Below are 16198 nucleotides of genomic sequence, written 5' to 3' on the forward strand. Positions count from 1 at the left end.
CCTAAAATATTATTGTTCAGCTTAGGTGCTTGTTAATTGGTTTTGAAGTACTTCATGTGCAAACTCATGAATAATGCAAAAAGTTATATTTTAAAAGAGATATTTTGCAATATTCTGATTTTCTTATTTGAAACCAGTAGCGGATTGGTTATAGAAATCGGCCCTGGCATAAAGGGATATCGCGGCCCCATAGCTTCTATAGATACCAATTTTTACAAAAATGATTGGGAAACAATATCACTTAAATATGAGGAAACTATTAAAAAAAATTAAACTTTCTTTAAAACAAAATTTAACAGATGGTTCTGTGTTTTAATGGTGCACAATTGATACAAGATAAGCTAAACCTTTGTTTGTAAAAAACAAAAAAAAAATGATTGTAATAATCTATTTAAGTATTTTTAAGTGCCTGTTAAGTATTTTTAAGTGCGGTGCTGTATTGATAATTTCCGTAATCTGTGTGCGATCCCTTAATTTTTTCAAACACATGTATCAATACAGAGAGAGATAGGGAGTAGATTGATTTTCTTGGATATGGGGTTATTAAATATTAACATTAGAAACCTAATTATGAGTTTAACATTGAGCCAAAAATACAAGGTCCTGGGGTCTCCCGAAATTTTTTTCAAATTGTAGTCCTAAAAACGCAATTTTAGATGATCTCTGGTGATGTTCGGGATAGCAAAGGCTCGAGGGTGGTCCTCTTCCAGCATTTTTTTTTTTTTTTTTGAAATTGAAATCTTAGAAAGGTAATTGTAAGCTTTTTTATATTTTTTTTAAATAAAAACTAGGACATAGACAGTTATTCAAAAGTTAAGTTCCAAAACCGAAACTTTTACCAGCCTTCCATGATTTTAGGAGGAGGAATTATGGCGAGGCTCTCCTTGGAATTTTTTCGAAATTGAAGCATTTAAAACCAGATTTCTGACTTGCTTTACTTATCATGACGAAGGGGGAGGGAGCGGGGGACTTTCTTTGAATTTTTCGATGCTGTATATTCGAAAATGGAGTTATAAACGATATTTTTTAGTGTTGCTATGAATAGAGGATCGAGGGCTTTCACCCAATAAACCATCGAAACTTCAGAAAGAGAAATTAGAGAGGTAATATTTAATGCGGAAAGATGAGGTTAGTGGACAGTGGAAGATATAAAGGTCTGGTGTACCTGTGAGTCCATGACACCATGACATGGACTTTTATATGATACAGAATCTGAAAGTGAGAAACGTAGTAGATCGATAAGGAAAGGACAATGGCCAGTTACGAAAATTGTTTGGTGTGATGTTTAGATTTAAATTTGAGGTTTTAATTTAATTTTTGGGACTAGGTCAAAAAATCTTCTGTCATGATGTTATGGAAAAAATGGCGGTTTGGGTTTTTTTTTTTTTTTTTTGAGATTGAAGCCGGAAAAAGATAATTTTAGACGATCTTCGATGATATTATGAAAAGGACATGCTTAAGGGATCTCCGAAATTTTTTCGACCCTGATTTATGACGCTCTTTAATGATGAGGTGTTGACCTTTCTAGGTCGATTGCGGCGGATATACTCTCCTCGAAGTTTTTCGAAGCTGAAATCCCAAATACGCAGTTGCAACCTGTCTTTAATGATGTTAAACTAAGGAATGGGGTTCATGAGTTTTTCAAAGAAATTTTTTAAAAAGCTAAGTTTCAAAAACGCACTTTAGTTAAGTTTTGGTGACTAAAAAGGAACATATAAGCTTTTGGATCCCTCTCCCCCCCCCCCTCCTTTTGACTACGTCCCAATCTTCTTTTATTTATTTTATTGATAAAAAATATGAAACACCCTTCAACAGTGTTCCTCTTCAAAACCATTTACATTTAGATTTTCCATAATAAAATTTTCAATTTTCTGCCTAGTATTTTTAATTGCTTGAAATGCAAGCTATATGGGGCCCGGGGTAAAAAAAAAAAAACTTTTCTTGAACTGATCTCGTGCTTTGGTGACCTTAAATAACCTTAATGATCTTTGGTCTTTTTTTTTCACTCTATTTTATTTTAAATATCATTCCTTCTTCACTTCTTGATAAAGTTTTGTTTCAATTTTCAATTCATACATGATTTTTATTTTCAAACACTTATAACTATACTGGTGTGACTATTAATTTTAATATTTTCAATCTTTCTAGCTAAATTTTAATTTTTCTCCTATTTAAACCATATTTCTGGGGTCTGTGTATTTTTCTATATACATAACTCTGATTTGCAGGATGAAATTTTTAAAAAAGTAGGAGAGGTAAATGGTAGAAAATGTCGGTGTGTCAGCTGCCCCTGAGAATCATAGTTTTTTATATAATCATTTTTAAATTGAAGGGTCTTCAACTATTTGTTTGATCCCTTCAATTTATATTGAGGGAGAAAAATTGAATATTTTATTTTTCGTTAAAGAAAGAAAAGTTAGAAACTTACAATGAGGAAGTCTTAAATAATCTTTATAATACAGAATTTTGGATGCTTCAAATTGTGTTTAAAGATTGCATTTCCTGTTAAATCTTTATTGAAAAAAATACTTTTCGTCACTTTTATTGCAATTGTTATTATGAACAACAATTCATAACAATTGTGAATTGCCATTCATACATGAAACTGAAAAATGGACAAAAGTATTTTAACTTTTAAATATTGCCCTTGTTTTTCTGTTTTTTATTGCATTACTAAAATGAAATTGGCAGCCCCTTTTCTGAAAAATTGGGCTGGTGTAACACCCCCACGGCCCCCTTAGCGACGGCCTTGCACCCTCCATCCGCGGGCTTGAGCTCATGCGTAAAGAGGGATTGAAGCTAGAGAATTTACGTAGCGGTATTTACATTTTATTGTTTGTAGACAGGGCAGGTCGGCCTGAAACATGACGGGCCCAACGGGCAAATGCCCGGTTGCCCACCAGATGTATCCCCCACTGTTTGAAATGCTACTTTTTCGCTCTTAATGTTACGGCAATGGTACATAGTAAAAGTTTTTAAAAGTAATAAGTGATTTTATTGATGCTAAAAGGCAACTTTTGAGACTGCAGGCGTTTTGAAATTCATTTTTTTTCCTCTGTTCCCTATTAACCAGGTAGCCCACTCCGTTTCATTAACGTTTTACAGGGGTTGTAAAGGATGTGCGGACCAATTCAAAACGTTTTCAGTTACAGTCAAGCTTTGATATCTCGAACCTCCTAATCTCAAAACGTATTTTCCATAGTTATTTCAAAATTTATTTTTCAAAACCCTTGATATGTCAAAATTTTTGCACAGAAGCAAGTTTCAATTGTTGTTTTTCTTTGGCAACTTTGTAGTAAAACCAGTTCCAGGGACAATTGCTTACGTTTTTCATCCCTTTTCTTGGAAATTTTGTAAATAGAGGATTGGGGCAAGATAATAGGGGAGTGTTGGTATGAGGGAGGTGCTGTGTTTCCCTCAGAGTTTAGAATATTTGTGCACTTTGAGGAAAGAGTGTCGATTTTTCGTCCATCAGTTTTCAAGCAAAAACGGAAAATGCGTTCCTCATTTTCATCATTTTGCTTTTTTAACTCCTACGAAACAGCTGCTGAGAACTTTTTGAATGTAGAGTTACTAGTTGAAGATAAAATTAGAATTTTTAAATTTTTTGGTGAAAAAACCATGTTGAAATTGTTGTTCATTTCAAAATCTCATCCTGTGTACTTTCGACAATTATAAAATTTCAAATCTAGTAAAATATTGAAGACTACTTTATTGATCGTAATTCGAAGTGGTCCCATAGTACACATATAAATGCATATAGCGTACGTGTGTGTAATTGTGAGAGTTACTAGTGTAATTATTTTAAAACCTTGATAACACAAAAACTCGATATCTCAAATTTTTTCCCTGTCCACAGAGATTTGAGATATCGAGGTTGTACTGTATCTGTGCAACCAGCTTAATGAGTAAGTTTCTTTCCAGGAAGAATCCAATTGAATGTCTCTGTAATCGAAAAGCTACTCTTCGATTTGTAAGAGGTGGGCTCAATAAAGGTAAGGATGCATCATAACTTTCTTTTGAAGCTTCCCACATTCAATGATCAGCTGATCGCCTCTTTATTAGTTTTTAACATACAGAAAGAACTTTTAGAAGAGGGGACATGCCTGTAGTGACAAGGAAATGAAATTAAAGCCGCATTGATGGGAAACATTGAGCCTAAAATGGACGGGGTTATGACAGTTTGTTTGCTTTAACAAGATTGGTGATAATCGAAGGAGTTGACAGACTGGTTAAGTAAGATACAATAAAATACCTGGAAAATGATATCCTACTAAAATGTATGAGTTGGGAAATTCTCTCTAAATGATTTATTCCTCAATAATTACTCTGAAACTCAGACTTTGTCAAAAAAATTACATGTGGATGTGTGAGAGGGCAATAGTTATTGCCAACAATGCTGTGCATCATCCATATGATAATCCCTGTCACTCCTCATGACTTCTCTTCGTGCTTTTAAAATTAAAGGCAATATCCCAATAATTTTGTTGCGCAGCATTAATTTGCCTAATCTAGCAATAAAATTGGACTCCAATTAAAATCACTAAGAAAAATTATGATTTAGAGTATTGCTCTTACAGAATCAGCAGTAAAGCAGCTCATATTCCTTGCATCCCCATGATCTCTGCATATTTGTTTTCCAATTTAAGCGATTGCAATTTTGAATGAAAATTTCTTATACCATCATCAAATATAAAATTCAAGCGTACAACTTTACTATATGTAGTACAACGGTTCATACGGGAAGATTGTATTGTTCAGTGGGAATTATATGTCGGTCTCTCTTGATCAGGAAATGAGGTAAATAAATTTGTTTCAAATCTCATAAAAAGCAAACAAAAAATGTTGCTTACTATTAAACTCAAAAGTTTTGACATAATATTTTTTTACCATAGATATTTTTTTTTAACCCGAACAAGGTCGTGATGAGCCGCTAGTACATTAATATTTTTTTGAGGTTATATGACATACACATCTTATACAAGAGCTAACAGTCAAACAGTTAGGCTATTTATTTGTTCTTTTGAAACCCTACATAAAATTTTTAAACTCAAGGGAAGAATGCCGTAATTCCACAGGTCAAAAAAAGGTAACTGTAGGGTCACTTTGTCAATTGCAAGCTAATAACAGTTTCGATGAGGATTGGGATGCTTTGGGAAGGCTTCTAATCCCGAAGACACTGTATGGACAATGCAAGTAATAAATAAATCGGCCTTAAGAGTTTACGCACCGGGCAACTGCTCATATTTATAACCCGGTTCAATCTCATTGAAACTGTAATTTTTATAAAACTGCATTCTCTGCACATTTTGAAATATATTGTTTATTACATTGAACAACTTTGATTTTTTAATTTTAAAATCTTTTTTCTCTTTTATATTTTTCAGATCGGCCGTTCGTGAAATGCCCAGAGAGCCCCATAAGCCGCCAGTGTGGCTTTTACTGTTGGATTAGCAAAAATATGTCGTAAGTTTGTCTCAGTTTATATTAATTGTTTAATTAATCTTTTCAAAGTCGAACATTTCACGTGGATTAAAAAAGTTGGTTTTAAACCTTTATTTATTCATTTTTTTTACTCTTTCTTATAATACTAGACCATTGTTTAGCAACCTGCGGGTGAATTGCATTTTCCGAGGGGTAAAAATAAGTACAAGATATCGTTTTGTTACAAAACAGAATTATTCAAAAACATATGTGTCAAATATAACTACCTAATTGGTATTATGAGTGATTAATATTTTTAAAAAAAACGAAATCAACTTGGAGTTTGATTTGACCGAAACAACAGTTGGTGAATTCCAATTTTTTGCGACAAAAATGTTCTTCCGTTAACGTTTATTAAATTTGATTTAAAAACAAAGTTACTAACAAAAAAATCTTGGTTTTTGATTGTTTAGCAACTTACCATGATTTGTATAAAAGTCTATGCACCAGTTTTTGAAAAATATGTATTTTGATAAGCTCACAGACAGAAATGCATCGCTTTTTTTTAATAAAAACTCTTTCCGTTACCGCTGGAATTCGCCAATTACTAGGCAGTTTCTGTTCCTCAGAGTCCGACTAAGTCTAAAAATGGCAATTTTCCGATTATTACTACTTTGAAAGTACAATCTTAAATATTGAGGGGGGAAGAAAAATAGAAAGCATAGCAAAAGCCATTCGTACACAGAGCTGTATATTGCCTTTTTCTCCTCTCAATTTTTTAATTGAATTTCACGCTATGATATAGAATTATGTATATATATATATATATATATAATTGTGAAAAATATTGAAAAGACCACACCAAAAGCCCATAGATGCGCAATGCAGCAAAACTAAAAAGCCAAGTAAATACAAAATTAAGCAAACATAATTTCAAATATTAAACAAATTATATATAATTAATGATGATAAAAATGAAAATTGCAAACAGCTGTTAAATAGGAAAAGATAAAGTATGAATCCAGAGCTCATCAGCCGTGGAGGATTCATTAATTATGGTCAAAAGACCAAAAATTTAACTATGAACTAAAAGAGAATGTTTAAGCTCCAGTACATGCAATATAGAGTAGCATTGGGCAAAAGCACCACTTGCTAAACTAAAAACAATAAACTAGAGCTCAAACCTAAAACTAAAAGCAGGGGGTTTCGCCTCGACTAATTAGGAAAACAAGTTCGATAATTAGCCAACCACGGGACAGTACCTGCCTACCGTATTTTCGGGAATAAGCACCGCATCGTAATATATTCTCAAAGAAAAAAGTTTTTTAATGTATGCGCCGCACCTTCCATAAGCGTGCACTCAGCATTAAACAACTTAAAAGCACAATCAGTAGTAAAGAAGGCTGGATTAAATGTAAATAAAAATATTTTTTTTTATTTCTCGTTAGTATTTTTAATTAACAATAAAGAAATTTAAAAAAATCTCCATTTTTCACTTTTTGCCTTCGGCATCCCTCGATTGGTCATCACTTTCGATGGTTAATTTATCCGATTTCCAATGGCAAACGCATCTCTCGTCAGTGCCAAACTCTGGCAGCAAAACGATTTCCAATTGCTTCTGCCTTTATAACCTTAAACTTAAAGGCTGCAGTATAACTTTTCAATTGCTAAGGAGCCATTTCAAAAGCAACTCTAAAAAAATTCTTAAAAACGATAAGCCAAGAACGCACGAACGGCAGCAAAAGATGCAACACGACGATGTGAGTGAATAATAAAATTAGAGCTAGGAGACAAGTTTCCCATTACGTTGCTTGACCAAGCAATCCATTTTTGTGAGGGGGGTGGTAAATTCCCTTTACACACTGGACATCCATCCCTCTCTCTTACTAGTACTTTTGCTGCCTCCTCTCCGTGACCCTTTCGCTCCGACGCAATAAGGCTTGCTTGCCCACGTGTATCAACTCTCCTCAGCGAAACACGTGCAATCGCTGACTCACCTCCCCTCCCCTCCCCCTCTTTGCTTTACTTGTCGCCCAAGGCTGAAGGATTTCCTGACCCCTTCGCTCCGCCGCGATAAGGCTTGCTCGCGCACGTGGATCAGCATTTCTTTCCTCAGTGAAACACACGCAATCGCTGACTCCCCTCCCCCTCTTTGCTTTACTTGACGCCTAAGGGCGATGGATTTCCGCGAAATGAAAGCAAACAATGTGGTGCCATCTGTGAGCAGCATTTTCCATTTTTTTTTTAACTTGAAAAAAATACACTTTATCCGCCGCACCCTTTATATGCGCCGCAGTGGCAATTTTTTTACTTTTTTTCTTGTATGCGCCGCGGCACTTATTCCTGAAAATACGGTATAGCAAAATTATCTTACCTTGAAATCCATGTAAACAGAGCCAATTCCATTATTCAACCTGATAAAAATCCTTTCCAGTTGTCAACATAAAAATAAAATAAAAATAAAATCATGTCCAGAAGATAAATCCATAGACATACCAGTTGCCTGTTTCCCATGTGTAAAAATTCATCCACCCTGGTGATTCATAAAAAATGGTTTGTCACGGTTGTATCATACATTTACACAGTTAAACAGTTTCAAAAGAAGAGGGAAATGCTCATCGAAGGCTATACTTAAGCAAATGTTTTCAACTAGATTTTTAGGGAAGTTATCATTAAAAAGTAAGTTTTTGAGTACTGAAATTTCTTGATTAAATGCAGGCTCCTTCCTCCACGGCTGATGAGCTCTGGATTCATACTTTATCTTTTCCTATTTAATAGCTGTTTAAAATTTTCCTTTTTATCATCATTAATTATATATAATTTGTTTAATATTTGAAATTCTGTTTGCTTAATTATATATATATATATATATATATATATATATATATATATATATATATATACAGTAAAAAATTACACACCCTTATCCACATTAATGTTTTCTGTCAAATAAGAAAATAGAGAAATTTATTTTTTCAATAAAACAATACTTGAAAACCCTTGATTTATAAATTAATTTTTAAATGATCCGGGTAATAAATCTTGATAATCTTCCCTTTTTCAGCCAGTTTCGAACGGGAGACCCTAAGGGGCTGGCCCAGCACTTTACCAACTGAGTAATTCGGGCAATAGAATTTAGAGCTAGTGATGCAACAAAAAATGCATCGTGATTATTAGTGATTTAATTTCAATTTATTGCTGCTCCTGTTAGTCGTAGCGTGATGTTATATAGCCTATAACCTCCCTCAATAAATGTACTAGTCAACACAAAAAGAATTTTTTAGTTTAAATCAGTAGTTCCTGAGACTTGAGATTAGCGCGTTCAAACAAACACTCTTCAGCTTTCTATTATTAATATAGATTAATCCTTTTTTCAATATTACTTATTTGTATGCTCGAATTTAAAAGCACTTTTGAACAAGTATATTTTGTGTTACTACGAATATAAACATATTTTGTGTGAACATGAAAATGTGCGATATCTGTGGGTGTTTTTAAAAAAAGCTTTTTAAAACACCTACAGATATATGTTGCTTAGGTTCAGCCTTGAAATGAAGTTGTTAAGCTTATTAATAATTCACTTATTCACTTTTTGTGCAGCAATTAAGAAGCGGAAGTATGATAACTTTATAATTATTACTATTATTTTTCATTTTTGTTGATAACAATTAAAAACCGGAAACAAAACTCGGGGATTATGACGGAGATAGTAATTTGAAAAATATTCTTTAATAAGAACTATATTCAACTTCTGATTCAGTTTTATTTCTGCAAGCAGTTTTTTTTTTTGCAGTCCAACACTTGACGAGTAAGTGTTGGACTTAGCCGTCTGGGGATCAGCCGGATTAGACACCCCTGTTGTTATATTTCATTACTAGTGGCACCCCACGGCTTTGCCCGTAATAGAAAATTAAAAGGTCTTTTGGTTAGCCTGTATATTTGTAAATAACGTATGGTGAATTTTCTCGCCAATTGGCTTGTACCCATGTTACAGTTCCACGTTATGATAATTTCGTATCTCGCCAATTGGCTTGTGCCCATGTTACGGTTCCACGTTATGATAATTTCATAATTTATCATAGTTTTGTTCTGAAAATTGGAACAGAAAAAAAACCACATGGAATTTTCGAAAAATCGCTTCGAGGTGCACACCCCCATGCTACAAACTAACTTTGTGCCAAATTTTATGAAAATCGGCCGAACGGTCTAGGCGCTATGCGCTTTACAGACATCCGGACATCTAGACATCCAGACGTTGAGCTTTATTATTAGTAAAGATTTCACAAACACAGTGCATTGGTAAGCATTTTCTTTTAGAGGCGGTGCTGTACAAAAAAGTAACCGAAATAGCATACTGTATTCCCCCAACCTCCCCCCCCCCATTTTTACAGATGATTACGATTTAAAGGAAACAAAAAGGAAAGTCATGCCTCTCTTGATTGAATGTTTTTCACCCTGCTGGGCTATTATATTAGTTACCAGTTATTATATTAGCTACCAGTTTGTTTGGCACTCTTGGCTTCCTTAAGAGGTTTTCCATCTCCAGCTCAGTCACTTTCCTATGCTGGGCTGATGAGTGCTAATAAGCACAGAACTGCAGTCCTCGGCTGAAAATGACTGAGCTGGCGGTGTGTTTCACGCAAATGATAACTACCTTTATTTTCTTTTTCCTAGATTTTAGAGGGGTCTGTGCCCTTTCGGCCCCTCCCTTATATACGCCTTTGCCCCCCCCCCCCCCCAAAAAAAAGTGCCTATTAAAAACATTTTATGTAACCTTATTAATCCCATATTGACTTAGGAATACTCTCCTACACATTTTTCCTGTTGGGGAGTATCTGAAAAAATAAGACTGCGCTAAATATGTACCGAAAAAAAAAAATTTGAAAAATTATTTCCAGCTTGTCCAGCTGGCAGCTTTAAACTCTCGCTGTTACATTTGCTGGACAAGGTGGAAAAGTTTTTTCACATTTTATTTTGGCATAAATGCTGCACTGTCAATTCCTCCTGACACCAATCGTGATATAATTTTTTTATTGTTAATCATATTATCCATAATTTATAACTATACAAAGTGCTGAAAAAAAGATTTATTTTCAAAAACAAGATTAGGGGGGGGGATATTTAACTATAACAGAATTGAACACGATCAATCGTATCTATCAATAGATGAGCCAAAAATTTTATTTACCCATCTAGAAATAAATTTCTCGCTGCACTACTCTGGGTAGAATTTGATTGATACAGGAACTGAATTACATGATAGTAATAAACATTTGAACGATTGATATCGAATGTTTCCTAATATACTTGAAAATCAGAAACTTCAATGTGTAAGTACTAAGAAATTCTTACAGTGTAATTCAACACACCAAACATTAATTACGACTTAGTTGTTTTATTGAGCTAAAAGCTTGTCCGCCGTCGCGGGTCAGATTTTGTCTGCTTGCGGAACGCGGGCCACAGTTTGGAGACCCCCTGCAATAGTGGGCTAAGGCCCTTCAAAAACAGAATGGAGAAGCTGCTTATCAGAAGTTAAAAAAAATATGGTGACTTGGATGACAAATTTCTACTCGAAACTGCATCTTCCACAATATTTTTAATAAATGGCTGACAGTAAGGATGAAACATTCAACACTTGTGTGTTTTTAGTGTTTTATGAAATAATGTAAGGGAAACAAAAACTTTTAAACTGACTGAGTCAACCTTTAATAAATGATTTTTTTCTTCTCAATAAAATTTTCAAACAGCAAATCTTGTAAGTTTTTATGTTTTAAATTTTTTGTACCTAAACTTTATTTTAAACTTAGTACAAATTTCTCCGCATTCAAAGCTTCTAGTCTAGTGAAATGTGGATCCCATTATTTATTACAATATTAATACCTTAATTTCCAATAGGTTGTGCAAGAAAAATACCAGCGCAGCAGCAGTTGATTTTTTTTTTTTTTCAATTTCTTTTAAAAAAAAGCAATCCTTCTCTCACTTCTCGTAATACGGAATTTCGTACAAGATTTTTGCTCATGTATGTTTTCTTATGTGTGCTGTGAAATATATTTTGATGTTGAACTGAATTCAACCTTTTTACCCCCTTTAGAATGTTTTCGTTTTGAAAATACAATTGCCTATTTACTGATGCTATTCCACATAAATAACTGTGATGATGAAACAGTAACAAGAATATGTGAAAATAAAATTCCGCTGTATCTTTTAAGTCATCTGTTTAGAACTGATTAATTTTAACTATAAATTTCTGGTTTTTTGCCTGGTAAATTATGTAAAGCATGTAAAAGTTTAATAAACATTGTAAAAATTTCACTTGTGTCAATGAAATTATTTTGATTTTGGTTTTTTAAAATATCAAGTGATTTTTGAAAATTTTGACTTAATTATTTCTTTTTTTTCTCCTTGCTTCAGTTTGTTTTTTATTTATTACAGAAATACTGATCCATTCTTAATATGCACCTGAAAAAGTCAGAAAAATTGATATTCCTTGAAAAATTCAGGGAAAATTTTAAATTTTTTTCCAAAAGCTGAAACATTTAGAAAAATTGATATTATTTCAGAAATTCAGGGTAAGATATAAATTTCTACCAAAAGCTGAAAAGTAAGAGAAATGTTTATTAAAAAACTCAGGAGAAAATTTACATTTTTACAAAAGCTGAAATAATCTGGAAAATTCTCACTCCTTGAAAAATACAGGGGAAAATTCAAATTTTTGTTAAAGTCTGAGATTTTTTCCCCTTCGTATTGAGATGTTGCCCACACTGATCGCCATATCAACATCCAATTACAAATTGATTACTAATGAATAAAACCCATAAAAAAGAAGATCCTTTCAAAATTCTTCATCTTAAAAAACAGATCTTTCAGTCTACAAGTTTAACCTTCTACAACTCTAAGTAACATTCCATATTTTATTTATTTTTTCTTCTCATTCTAGCAGTTGTTTGGGAGTTCATCTAGATTTTTTATAAATTTTTTAAAGGTTATTACATTTGGATCTCATTAAAACTTGCTTATTTTAGTATTCGCAATCTATCCAGTAGTGTCAGTGTTTAATCAAACCAACACCATTCCTTAAAAAAAGCACTTTTTTATGAGACTCGTTTATGAAGAATTTTGAAAATAAATCTTAAAAGAGGTGAAAGGCATTTGGAATGCGGTAGAACCAGAAATTTGGGCATCGAACCTGATTGGAAAGAATGAAGTAAATGTTAGAGAGTGATGCAAGTTACACATATTCAAGAATATTTTTACATGCTTTTCTTTAACTTCACTCGTTGTACATAACTTTTTAATTTCGCTTTTTCCTTCAGCTTGAAATGCTGGAAACATGTTTTCAAGCATGTATATACAGAAAAAAAAGTTTGTTTGTCTGTATGACCGGATTTTTTCAAATCTTGCACTTTGATTAAACCAACTTCCAGATGTCCTAGGGTGCTATTTTTTTTTTTTTTAACACTCGTCTTGGATGACAATACAAGGTTCCATCATGATTTTTAGAGCAGGACATCCAGCTCGATGATGACGGACTGGTATATTCAGGGTTACACCCTTTTCTTTAACTTCACTCGTACGTAACTTTTTAAAACACTCGTCTTAGATGACGATACAAGAAGGTTTCATCATGATTCGCACCTAGACATCCAGGTCGATGATGACGGATCGGTATTTTTGGGTGTAAAAAAAATATACAAATTATATAACTAAAATAACTATTTTGTAACAATAAGCAGCACAACATTATTTTTTCTTTAAATTCATTTTTTTAAATATGGTTTTTTATATCAAACCATATTTATTTAAAATAAAAATAATTTAGAATTTTTTCAAATCTTACAACTTTGATTAAACCAACTTCCAGATGTCCTAGGATGCTAATTTTTTTTCTTAAACTCTCGTCTTGGATGACAATACAAGGTTCCATCATGATTTTTGGACCTGGACATCTAGGTCGATGATGACGGACCGCCCACTCAGCATAATGTCGTTGCCCAGGTGTCAATGGGACGTCATCTGCTAATGATAGAGGCGTCCCAGCAACATCACTCCCCGGCATCCTAAGTCTGTTCCCATGTCCTGGTTCAATAACGGTCTGTAGATGTCCCCAGAAAGGCACCGTCTAACGTCCGGGAGACAGACGGCCACTAATAAGGGACGACGCAGAGACGTCCCAGGAACGCCTTAAGGCGGACTAACCCACATTAAGGCGACGATCTCATGCCGTTCTAGGGTCGTCCACAGACAGCCCCTTAGGGGTCGGGTGACCGTTTATAGTGCTTTATATTGTGTAGAGTGAGCTTTATTTGACTATTTTATTTTTTAATTCAATTTATTATTTTTTTAAAGTCAGTTTACTTCATTTTGTAGCTCATTTAGTTACGAAAATTTTTATTATTACAATTATTTTTTTTCTCTTAAAAATTCATCAGGTTTGCAGCCCCAATGTTATTTGACAAAATGAAGCAAACTAATTTTAAAAAATATAAATTAAATTAAAAAATAAAAAAGCCAATCAAAGCAATTTTAGTTCAGTATATTTATCATCACTATAAAATACATATATTGAATGCCTTTCAGGTTTTTTTTTTCAGATCAATTTTACTCTCAGATAATTAAAAAAGTTGTCATTCATAGTTTTGGTGCATTGTATTCTATTGATTATTTTTTCCAAGCTCTTTGGAGAATGGAGAGGCCAACAAACTTTTCCTAAAGCAGCTTGAAAAACACAAAAATACAGTTTAGGCATATTGCATTCCTCGAATGAAAATTTTTATTATCATTTTATGTACCTTCTTACTTGTCTGTTTAATGTTTATGACTTTCCATTTTTTAAAAAAATATATTAATATAAAAATTTATTATTATAGCTATTATAAGAATTTAAAATGCATGATTTTAGTTCGCTGTGATAAAACTTTAAAGAGGTAGCCCTTTTATTAAATATATAATTGGAGATTTTCAAGTTTTAAGCAACAGCTTTGAATTTTCTTATAGCAAGTGGCTTGAAAAAAAATCCTCTTAGTAATGCAATTTAAAACTACTTGAACTAGCTGTCAATAAAATATCTTGCCTGCAATGGAGCAGCACCTGAACTGCTTATACATTTTCACATGTATTTTATTTATTACTTTTAATAACTGTCCAAAACCTGAATATATATAGTACAACTTATAGCCCAGTACATAATATTAAGATTGCAGGCAAATTTTGTTTCCGATTGAAAAACAATTCAAAATTCTTATTCACGATATAAAAAGTTGTTTAAATGAACGTGTACATTTAGACAAGTTATTCTCAATTCATTCCCTGCATGTAAGCAATCAATTTTAACCCATTCATACCGGTTGGTACAAAAATATACCAACCGGGAAAAAAACTATAATTCGTCCTTACATGATGCTATCACCCCAACAGCTGTGCATTTTACATAGTGCATAATCACAGAAAGGGGAAAAAATATGTTTACTGTATCTTTGTAAAAAACGGACGTATTAGTAGGCTTAAAACTTGCATAAATCATAACTCCAACAGCATTCCTCTTCCGTCAAAAAGTAAAATGCAAGTTTTGAATGTATTTCAGTAATTTCAAAAAGGTTTTAAAGTTGTACCATAATTGTAACAGTGTATTTGATTCAGATATACTTTTAAAAAGTTGTTTATCTTTGTTTCGTGTTATAAATTCCCTTTTACTTTCAATGGCAGAAAATTGTACCAACCGGCGAATATGTAGTCACCGTCTTGCTTTGGGCAAATGAAGTGTTTGATCTAAAATTTGTACAAATAAGTGATATTTTTTAAAGATTTTTTAAAAGTATTTTAGTATTGTTGTTAATTTATTATGAACGCCATAGACGCAGAAAGCTGTTAAGAGGAAATTCGAACTGATTTGGATATAAGCTGTGGGTGTAATTTTTCGTAATACAGAATTTATTGTTTTCGGTACCACACACATATTGCGGCACCTAGACGAATTGGTATAGACTGACGTTTCACTTGGATTTTTGGAAAAATAATAAAAACCTAAGTACCAGAGGAAACGCATGCCATTATGGGCAATTTTTTACTTTTATTCCTGTGCTAAATGATATTCTTTCTACTTTTGCATTGAAAGAGTATTCAAATGGATGCTCCATTGGGTTCAATGAAATGAAGAAACACACACACACACACAATCAATCAATCAAGAACAGCATGAGGTAATGCTGCAATAAAGATGATGCTGTAAAATGGAACGGCACTACTGCAGCAGCAATTACAAGCAATAAAGTATTCAGGACATGGTGTGAATCAAGCAGTAAATGAGATGCTTTTTAGAAAAATAATTTAATTATTCCAATGCCGTAGTTATTGAAACACATGGCAAGTGCATCTGTCGGATAGACCTTTTTGATCCGTAGAAGAATACGGTATTAGAAACTGTTACAAAAAAAAAATGTGGTAATCACTTTTTTTTGAACAATTTTTGCAAAGTGCAGCAAAAGAATGGTGAATGTTCCATACTTTTTGAAAAGAAGATTCGCTATTCATTGATTGTGATGCATAAATATTTAGTTTAATTATTTTCGAAACTTAACTGCATTCTTAGTATCGATTTTTTTTCAAGTTCATATTTCATAAAATTTTATTTTACAAAATGAACACATTTCTTTTTTTCTTTTGAAATAAATGAAATTGTAATTAGAAAACTCTTTTATATAAGTGTAAGTAATATTTTACAATTATAAATATTTATAATCGATAATCAATGCAATTATTGCAATCAAACAATAAATGT

At 32.9% G+C, this 16198-nt stretch overlaps 1 long non-coding RNA gene across 1 annotated transcript in view; it reads left to right on the forward strand.

The window, feature by feature from the left end:
• The window catches only part of LOC129226161 (uncharacterized), a 197334-nt gene extending 185638 nt beyond the window's left edge, over positions 1-11696 (forward strand). The window contains exons 4-6 of the long non-coding RNA XR_008580776.1: positions 3925-3995; positions 5388-5466; positions 11516-11696. This is a non-coding gene — a long non-coding RNA (uncharacterized LOC129226161). The remainder of the gene's footprint in view (positions 1-3924; positions 3996-5387; positions 5467-11515) is intronic.
• Positions 11697-16198: the final 4502 nt, after the last annotated feature.

The sequence above is a fragment of the Uloborus diversus genome, chromosome 7 (genome assembly GCF_026930045.1).
Source record: "Uloborus diversus isolate 005 chromosome 7, Udiv.v.3.1, whole genome shotgun sequence".
In the NCBI taxonomy this organism is placed as follows: domain Eukaryota; kingdom Metazoa; phylum Arthropoda; class Arachnida; order Araneae; family Uloboridae; genus Uloborus; species Uloborus diversus.